Source organism: Gossypium hirsutum, chromosome A06 (genome assembly GCF_007990345.1).
Source record: "Gossypium hirsutum isolate 1008001.06 chromosome A06, Gossypium_hirsutum_v2.1, whole genome shotgun sequence".
NCBI lineage: Eukaryota > Viridiplantae > Streptophyta > Magnoliopsida > Malvales > Malvaceae > Gossypium > Gossypium hirsutum.
In genome coordinates this window covers 63103380-63113558 of record NC_053429.1, presented here as the reverse complement: position 1 = coordinate 63113558, position 10179 = coordinate 63103380, and the positions used below count along the sequence as shown (strand labels likewise).

The following is a 10179-nucleotide window of genomic DNA, read 5'->3' as shown; positions in this document are numbered from 1 at the left end:
CATCATGAATCTTCTCTAATTCAGGTGGTAACGCTAGCCGATATGCTACCGGTCCAACTTTTTCAATTATTTCATACGGTCCAATAAAACGCGGACTTAACTTGCCCTTTTGTCCAAATCTAAGGACATTCTTCCATGGAGACACTTTCAAAAATACCTTATCACCAACTTGAAACTCCATTTCCTTTCGTTTCAAATCCGCATAAGATTTCTGTCTATCTGAAGCAGCTTTCAAACAATCTCGAATGACTTTCACCTTTTCTTCGGTTTCTTTTATTAAATCAACTCCATAAATCTGATTTTCCTTGAGTTCAGTCCAATACAATGGGGTCCGACATTGACGACCATATAATGCTTCATAAGGTGCCATCTTCAAACTCGTCTAATAACTATTATTATAAGCAAATTCTACCAATGGTAAGTACCTTTCTCAACTATCTTGAAATTCCAATACGCAACATCTGAGCATGTCTTCAAGAATCTGAATTACTCTCTCTGATTGTCCATCAGTTTGTGGATGAAAGGCAGTGCTGAAATTTAACTTTGTACCTAATGCTTCTTGTAACTTTTGCCAAAACCGTGAGGTAAACCTCGGATCTCTATCCGAAATGATTTACAAAGGTATCCCATGAGGTCTAACAATCTCTCGGATATACAATTCAGCCAACTTATTAAGAGAATAATCTGTTCGTACCAGAATAAAATGAGCCGATTTAGTCAGTCTGTCAACTATTGCCCAGATGGCATTTTTCTTCCCTGGAGTTAACGGCAACCCTGATATAAAATCCATAGTAATCCGATCCCATTTCCATTCAGGAACCATAATAGGCTGGAGTAATCCCGAAGGTACTTGGTGCTCAGCTTTCACTTGTTGACAAACTAAGCACTTTGATACAAACTCGAGAATATCTCTTTTCATTCCACTCCACCAGTACATTTTCATTAAGTCATTATACATCTTCGTACTGCCCGAATGAACCGCCAAACAACTATTATGTGCTTCATGCAAAATCTTTTGATTCAACTCATCATTTTTCAGTACACAAATCCGATTTTTAAACATCAAACAACCATCAGAACCGATTTTGAAATCTGATCCCGTATCAGCTTCACACTGTTTTCTTTTGGCTAGCAAATCTTGATCAGTTTTTTGAGCTTCAGAAATCTCTTGTAAAAACATCGGTCTTGCTCTTAACTCTGTTAGAATTGAACCGTCATCTGAAATTTTCAACTGAGTGTTCATAACTCTCAAAGCAAACAACAACTTTCTGCTTAAAGCATCGACAACCACATTCGCTTTTCCTGGATGATAATCGATAACAAGCTCGTAATCTTTCAATAACTCCAACCATCTTCGCTGTCTCAAATTCAAGTCTTTTTGTGACATCAAGTATTTAAGACTTTTGTGATCGGTATATACTCGGCACTTTTCACCATACAAATAATGTCGCCAAATCTTCAAAGCAAATACCACCACAGCCAATTCCAAATCGTGAGTAGGATAATTTCTCTCATGAGATTTTAACTGTCTCGAAGCATAAGCCACCACTTTTCCTTCTTGCATAAGTACACACCCCAAACCATTTAGAGAAGCATCACTATACACCACAAATTCTTTACCTGATTCGGGTTGTATCAACACTGGTGCTTCAGTTAATAACTTTTTCAATTCTTCGAAACTCTGTTGACATTCTTTCGTCCATTCAAATTTAACATCCTTTCGGAGTAGTCTAGTCATAGGAGCAGCAATTATAGAAAATCCATTTACGAACCGCCGATAATACCCAGCTAGCCCTAAGAAACTTCTAACTTCAGTTACGTTTTTTGGTGGTTTCCAATCAATAATGGCTGAAATTTTACTAGGATCAACCCGTATACCATCACCTGAAACAATATGACCCAAAAATCCAACTTCCCAGAGCCAAAATTCGCTTTTACTAAACTTAGCATACAGCTGCTTATCTCTCAAAGTTTGCAAAACTATCCTCAAATGCTCAGTATGCTTTGTCTCATCTTTTGAATAAATTAAAATATCATCTATAAACACCACAACAAATCTGTCCAAGTATGGCCGAAATATGCGATTCATTAAATCCATAAACACAGCAGGAGCATTTGTCAACCCGAATGGCATAACTAAAAATTCATAATGACCGTACCTTGTTCTAAAAGCAGTTTTAGGCACATCTGACTCTTTTACTCGCAGCTGATAATACCCAGATCTTAAGTCAATCTTTGAAAACCATGTCGCTCCTTTTAGCTGATCAAACAAATCATCATTTCTCGGCAACGGATACTTGTTTTTGATTGTCACCTTGTTTAACTGCCGATAATCAACACATAATCTCATAGAACCATCCTTTTTTTCACAAATAACACGGGAGCACCCCAAGGTCAAAAACTCGGTCTCACAAAGCCTTATCAGTCAACTCTTGCAACTGCGACTTTAATTCTTTCAACTCTGTTGGTGCCATTCTATATGGAGCAATCGAGATCGGAGCTATTCCCGGTATTAAATTAATACCAGATTCTACTTCCCTGACTAGAGGCAAACCCGGCAATTCTTTTGGAAATACGTCCGCAAATTCACACACAACCGGCACTGATTCAACTTTCTTTTCAACTTCTTTTGTATTAATTACATATGCCAAATAAGCTTCATAACCCTTTCTCAAATATCTCTGAGCCGACATCGAAGAAATCATACTAGATAATGCCTCTGATTTGTCTGGCTCAACCCGCAGAATTTCACCGCTTTCACACTTTAATTCTATAACCTTTTCTTTGCAATTTACTATAGCATCATGCAATGTCAACCAATCCATACCCAAAATAACATCAAATTCATCAAACGGCAACAACATCAAGTCGGCCGGAAAGTAATGACCCCGAGTCATTAAAGGGCATTTCTTGCATACTTTATCAACTATCATGCATTTGCCTAACCGGTTCGACACTCTAATCATAAATTCTGTGTTCTCAACAGGTATATTCATACTAGACACCAGTTTCATGCATACATATGAATGAGTAGAACCGGGATCAATCAAAGCAATAACATTAGTATCATAAAGAGAAAATGTACCGGTAATCACATCGGGTAAGGAAGCATCTTCACGCGCTTTAATAGCATAGGTTCTAGCCGGAGCTCTTCCTTCAGATCTAACTGTTGCATCTCTGGCTACATTCTTACTGCTTGCTTCACTTCCAGCTTTTCTCAGATACCTTCCCCTCGAGTCTGCACCACTAAATTTTACATTCTAAAATTTTTCTTTCTCAGCTCTCTCTGGGCAGTCTCTAATAAAATGATCTGGAGAACCACATCAAAAACATTCATTTGCTCTGCACGAACCAAAATGATTTCTACCACACCGCTGGCACTCGGGTTTAACAAATCTCGTATTTCCCACACTAGCCGCACAAGTAGTCTGAGATTTAGGACCCACATTTCGCTTCTTAAAATTTCCATATGATTGCCCAGCTGAAACTTGGGAACGAGGATTCATATTTCTTGACTTTTCGGGTTGTTGTGAAGGTGCCTTACTCATTGGACTTTTCTTCCAACTTCGTGTCTCAGCCTCGACCTTCTTCTTCTCTTTAAGTAGTTCTTCAGCCTTACAAGCTCGATCAACTAGGACTACCATTTCTTTTAGTTCAAGGATCCCGACAAATACTTTAATGTCTTCGTTGAGCCCGTCTTCAAATCGTCGGCACATCTTGGCTTCTGTAGGAACATATTCCCTGGCATACTTACTCAATCGAACAAACTCTCTTTCATATTCTGAGACTGTCATATTACCTTGCTTCAGCTTAAGAAACTCTTTACATTTCTGATCAATAAATCTTTCACTAATATATTTCTTCCGAAACTCTTCTTGAAAGAATTCCCAGGTTACCCTTTCTTTCGGTACCACCGAAATCAAAGTCTTCCACCAATTATAGGCTGAATCTCTCAACAAAGATGTAGCACATTTCAAACATTCTTCAGGTGTACAAGATAATTCATCAAATACCCGGATTGAATTTTCAAGCCAAAACTCTGCTTTCTCTGCATCATCATCAATATTTGCTCTAAATTCATCAGCCCCTTATTTACGAATTCTATCAACGGGGGTTCTGTGAAATTTTATCATATCCACTCCTTGAGGCATTGGAGGCATAGGTTGAGGAATTGGGGGAGGTGGGGGAGGTCGTACATTTGGGTTCGTACGAACGAACTCAGTGTACCATGCACTCATCATTTGGAGAAAGGCTTCCCGATCCCTTTCTCCTCCTCCCTGACCAACAGTAGGAGGTGGGTTTTCAGTCGGCGCTGCCCTTTCAACCGGAGCTGGCGCATTACTCTCTACTTCATCTGCCACAGCTGGATCGGGATCCATTTACTATATAAAAATTCATTTAAAAAGGTCAGAAGTCGTCACACTATCACAATTCATACATATGGCATGTATAGCAAAATCCGTACATACAACACGTAGTCCGAGAACTGACTAAACCTGCTCTGATACCACTAAATGTAACGTCCCCACTCCCGAGACCATCACCGGAGTCGAGCTAGAGGGGTTACCGAACATAATTTATCAATTTAAGAACTTCAAATCATTTGTTTCTACATTCACAGCTTTCAAGCTACTCGCGTCACAGTTACAAGAAAAATCATATCTCGAGTTACAAAACTCGAAACCAAGATCCGTAAATTTTCCCTGAATCTAGACTCATATACCTATTTACCAATTTTTTTCTATAATTTTTTTATTGGGCCAATTAGTACAGTTTATTAATTAAAGTATCCCTTGTTTCAGGGTTTGACTACTCTGACCTTTGTGTATTACGAATGAGATATATCTCTATACAAAATTTAAATTACTATGAGGTTTGTTTATATTAAAATTAGACTCAATAAGGAATCTGTAAATATAAATAAAAACTTCTAATTATTTTATTCAAATTTATTATGAATTTTTAAAATCAGAACAGGGGATCCAGAAATCACTCTGGCCCTGTTTCGTAAAAGTTTAAATATCTCATAAAATATAATTTATATTCCTTCCTTGTTCAATCCATATGAAAATATACTCATTAAGCTTCAATTTAATAACTTACTAATCATTTAGTTCTATTTATACTATTTTTACTGATTTTTCAAATTCATGTCATTGCTGCAGCAATATTCTGTTTTAAGGCAAGTTTCATCTTTCCACGAATTTTTATGAACTAGATAACCTATTAAACTTCCATAATATCAAACATGATCTAAATTAGCCATCACCATGACTTATCAATATCAAACATTTTCTCAACCAAACATGGCCATATCATAAATTATTTACACAAAATAGGTATATAGCTATACATGCCATACTTAAGTAGTTGTACAAGCCATTTACCAAGATAAAAGTCCTTTGGATAGTGTGATCGAACTTTCGACCTCTCCCGATTCCTGAGCCGGCTTGTTCAAAACTACAGTGAATGAAAAGGAAGGAGTAAGCATAAATGCTTAGTAAGTTCATATGTAAATAACAAGTAACATAACAATACAAATATACCAAACAACTTTAGCATGGTACCACCAAAACATATATCACATATTTAAACATCATTCATCATCTTACCACCTTATCATTGTTTTATCTATTTTCAACTCGAGGGTTAAGAACATACCTGTCCAAAGTGTCCATTTCACAACACTTACCCAAAACGTCACTTATATCTTAAGTTCTCTTCCATTAAACTAGAAATTTAACCCGTTGAACACATCGGAATATAACTCGGATACATGGATAATTTGCACATAAGTGCCACATATGTAATCAAGAAATCATGTAACCCGCCCCTAAGTGAACTCGGACTCAACTCAACGAGCTCGGGCGTTCGCATCCATAAATGAACTCAGACTCAACTCAACGAGTTCGGATGCCTAGTTACATCTCACGAACTTGGACTCAACTCAATGAGTTCGGACATTTGCATCCATAAGTGAACTCGGACTCAACTCAACGAGCTCGGATGCTCAACCATCCTAGTGACATGTCACTTGTATCCTAATCTATTCCTAAGGTTCAAACGGACTTTTTCCCTCGATCTCACATTTGCCATCTTCCATGGAATATCGGAACCGATACTCGGTAGCAATTCATATTTATCAAGTAGTAAACATAATTTGCATATTACTCAACATTAACCACAAAGCATAATATTTCACGATTAAAAATCAGCATATCATATAATTAACATTAATAACTTAAAAATAACATTTATGCTACATTATTTACACATGAACTTACCTTGGCACCAAAATATAAAGATTTTGCAATTTAGTCCACAATCTTTTCCTTTCCTCGATCACGACTTGAATCTCGTTTTTCTTGATCTATAATACCAAATTAATCTTATTTAATACATACATTTATCAAAATAGCATTTAATACGAACTTGAAAAAAAATTACACTTTTGCCCCTAAACTTTTGCATAATTACACTTTTGCCCCTAGGCTCGGGAATTAAACTTTATTCCTTATTCTTATGTTTTATAACATACTGATCACTTTTCCCTTCTATGGCAACATCAAATTCTCTCTCTAACATATATTTGTGACTATTAGGTATTTTTGCCGATTTAGCCCTTTTACTCGTTTTCACTAAAAACCGAGTAGCACAAGTTGTCTAACATAATTTAAAACCCCATATTCTATCATAAAACATCAAAATACAGAAATTTCACCTATGGGTATTTTTCCAAATATAAAACCTAGGTTGAATTATTGCTAGCATAAGCTTAATCGAGCTTCCCGGATTCCAAAAACGTAAAGAACATTAAAAACGGGGCTTGGAATCACTTACTATGGAGCTTGGAAGCTTGAAACAAACCCTAGATATGGAGAACCCTTGAAATTTCGGCCTAATGAAGAAGATGGACAAAAATTGGCTTTTCATTTTGTTTTTAATTCATTTTAATAACTAAATGACCAAAGTACCCTTACTACTAAACTTTCCAAAAATTCCTTCCATGTCCTAATTTTGTCCATGAACTTAAAATTGGTCAAATTTCTATTTAAGACCTCCTCATGAATATTCCAAAACAATTTCATACTATAAACTTCTAGAATGCAAGTTTTGCAACTTATTCGATTTAGTCCCTACTTTCAATTTAAGCACTTTAGGCATAGAATTTCATCACGAAATTTTCACACAATCATGCAATCATATCATAAACATCAAAATCATTGTAAAATAATTATTTCTATCTCGGATTTGTGGTTACAAAACCACTATTCCGATTAAGCCCTAATTCAGGATATTACAAATAGACCCTATCTAAGAGTACATTTGTCATAATTAAGCGGAGTTGATTGTGCTCCTAGACATAGGGTGACAAGATTTTTCCGGATTAGGGTGAAACCTAATAAGGGGATCTATAGATCGAGTTAATGCAACCCTAGGGTGTTAATTAGAGAAAGGTCTCAATTATTCAGTCTAGGGATTAGACGTTATTAGTCTTTAATAGGGATAATAACATAACTTATGGATCTATACGGAACAAGTTAAATGAATAAATCGTCCGATTCAGAGCCAGAATAACAAGTACAGTCTTGGTGGATATTTCCTTAGGTATTGTCTTAATTCAATCGATTTTCCCAAAAGCAATTCCCCAATTCTATTCTCTGTGAATTCTTAGTTTAGATAATTAGTTAGTTAAAACAAAAACCTCTTTATTCTTAGGCTAGATAATAAAAAGATAGCCATTACTAGTACGTTTAGTTCCCTTGGATTCGACAATCCGGTCTTGCTAAAACTATACTACTGTTCGATAGGTACACTTGCCTACATCGCGATAACAGTTAGTTTCAAGAACGATTAATTATAAATATTTAAAACCTATCACGAAATAACGTGATCAAGTTTTTGGCGCCATTGCTAAGGAATCTAAAATATTAGTAACACTCAATTTTTATTACTTTAGCCATTTATTTTTCTTGCAATATAATTTTATTTTTAATTTTATTCTAATTTACTAATTTTCTTTTTCTTTCTTTTGACAGGTTTTTATAGTGTATGACTAGAAGAAACCCGTCAGGACCACTTCTTTTTGATGAAGAAATCGATCGCACAGTTCGCAGAAACCAAATAGAAATAAGGCGAAGCTTAAGATACACAGGGAACGATTCAGAGAACGATACTCAAACCCCAACCGTAGAGATGGCTGAAAACCAAGACAATCAGCTACCTCCTACAATTGCTGCTAATCAAAATCCTGCTCCACGCACTATGTATGATTATGCTAAACCTTCTTTAACAGGAACTGAATTAAGCATAGTTAGACCTCCTGTAGCTACAAATACTTTTGAACTAAAACCTAACACTATTCAAAAGATACAGTAATTTGTTCAGTTTGATGGTTTGTAAGATGAGGATCCCAACGCTCATTTAGCCAACTTCTTAGAACTATGCGATACATTTAAAATTAATGATGTTTCTTAGAACAGTGGTTGAAGTCATTACCACGAAGGTCAATCACTACTTGGGAACAAATGACCGAAAAATTTCTATTAAAATATTTTCCGCTGGCTAAAACGACTAAATTACGTAATGATATCTCTTCTTTTATGCAGATGGATTTAGAAACACTCTACGATGCATGGTAGAGATACAATGACCTTTTGAGAAGGTGCCCTCACCATGGGTTATCGCTTTGGCTTTAGGTTCAAACATTCCATAATGGCCTGAATCCTTCGACTCGGCAAATGGTTGACGCAGCTACTGGTGGAACCATCAATAATAAAACACCTGAAGATGCGTATGAGTTCATAGAGGAGATGTCATTGAATAACTATCAGTGGTAAGTCATGAGGACAAAGCCAACAAAAATAGCCTGTGTTTATAATGTCGATTTGGTCACCATGCTCTCTAATCAGGTAAAACTCTTGAATAAAAAGATTGATGGCTTTCTTTGTTCTTCACAGGTTCACCAGTAATGTAGTGAGAAGCAAGTGGAGGTGGAACAAGCCATTCGGAATACCAACCTTATGGCCACAACATCAATAACAAGCAATTAAATTACATGGGTAATAATCCTCGGCCTCAAAACAATCCATATAGTAACACTTATAATGCAAGTTGGTGGAACCATCCAAATTTCTCATGGGGAGGCCAAGGAAATCAGCGACCACTTCCGGGCTACCAATAGCCACCCTATCAACAGGAAAAGAAGCTGAACCTTGAAGAGATGCTCACAAAGTTTATCTCAGTGTTTGAAACCCGTTTCCAGAACACCAAGACAGCACTTAAAAATTAACAAGCATTGATCGAAGGGCTGGAAACTCAGATAGGCCAGCTTTCCAAACTAATCTCAGTAAGACCACTAGGAAGTTTACCTAGTAACACCAAATCAAAAGAGCATGTGAAAGTAGTTACACGAAGGAGTGGGAAAGTGTTAGCGGAATTTGAAAAGAAGCTAACATAAGAACTTGTGGTAAGCGGAAAGAGGGAAGAAAAACCAGAAAATAGTGACAAACTAGTGCCGAAGGAATATAAACCTCCAGTTCCATACCCAGCAAAATTGAAAAAAGACCGCATTGATGCACAATTCGGTAAGTTTCTTGAACTTTTTAAGCAATTACATATCAACTTACCTTTTGTTGAAGCCATCTTGCAGATACCTACATACGCAAATTTTTTGAAGGAGCTTCTAACAAATAAAAGGAAATTCGAGGACTTATCTACAGTAGAACTCAATGTGGAGTGCTCAGCCATACTTCAAAATAAGCTGCCAACCAAATTGAAAGATCCAGGAAGTTTTACTATCCCTTGCTTAATTGGCAGTCTGAATGTTGAGAAAGCACTAGCTGATTTAGGCGCTAGAATTAATTTGATGCCATATAAAATGTTCAAACAACTTGGTCTTGGGGAACCTAAACCTACTAGGATGAGTATTCAATTAGCCGATAGATTTGTTAAATATCCTAGGGGCATTATAGAAGACGTACTTGTGAAAGTAGATAAATTCATATTTCCTGTTGACTTTGTTGTGCTTCACATGGATGAAGATGTGGAAGTGCCCTTAATTTTAGGGCGCCCATTTTTAGCCACTGCTAGGGCTGTAATCGTTGTGGGTGACAGTAAATTGGTACTTAGAGTAGGTGAAGAGGAGATTATCTTTAAAATTTATGATGCTACGAAGTT

General features: G+C 36.5%; 1 non-coding gene across 1 annotated transcript; it reads right to left on the bottom strand.

Annotated features, from left to right (window-relative positions):
* Window positions 1-8576: 8576 nt before the first annotated feature.
* LOC121231099 (small nucleolar RNA R71) lies at window positions 8577-8683 on the bottom strand. The gene has a single exon (XR_005929167.1). It is a non-coding gene; the product is annotated as a small nucleolar RNA R71 (small nucleolar RNA).
* Between the last annotated feature and the right edge of the window lie 1496 nt (window positions 8684-10179).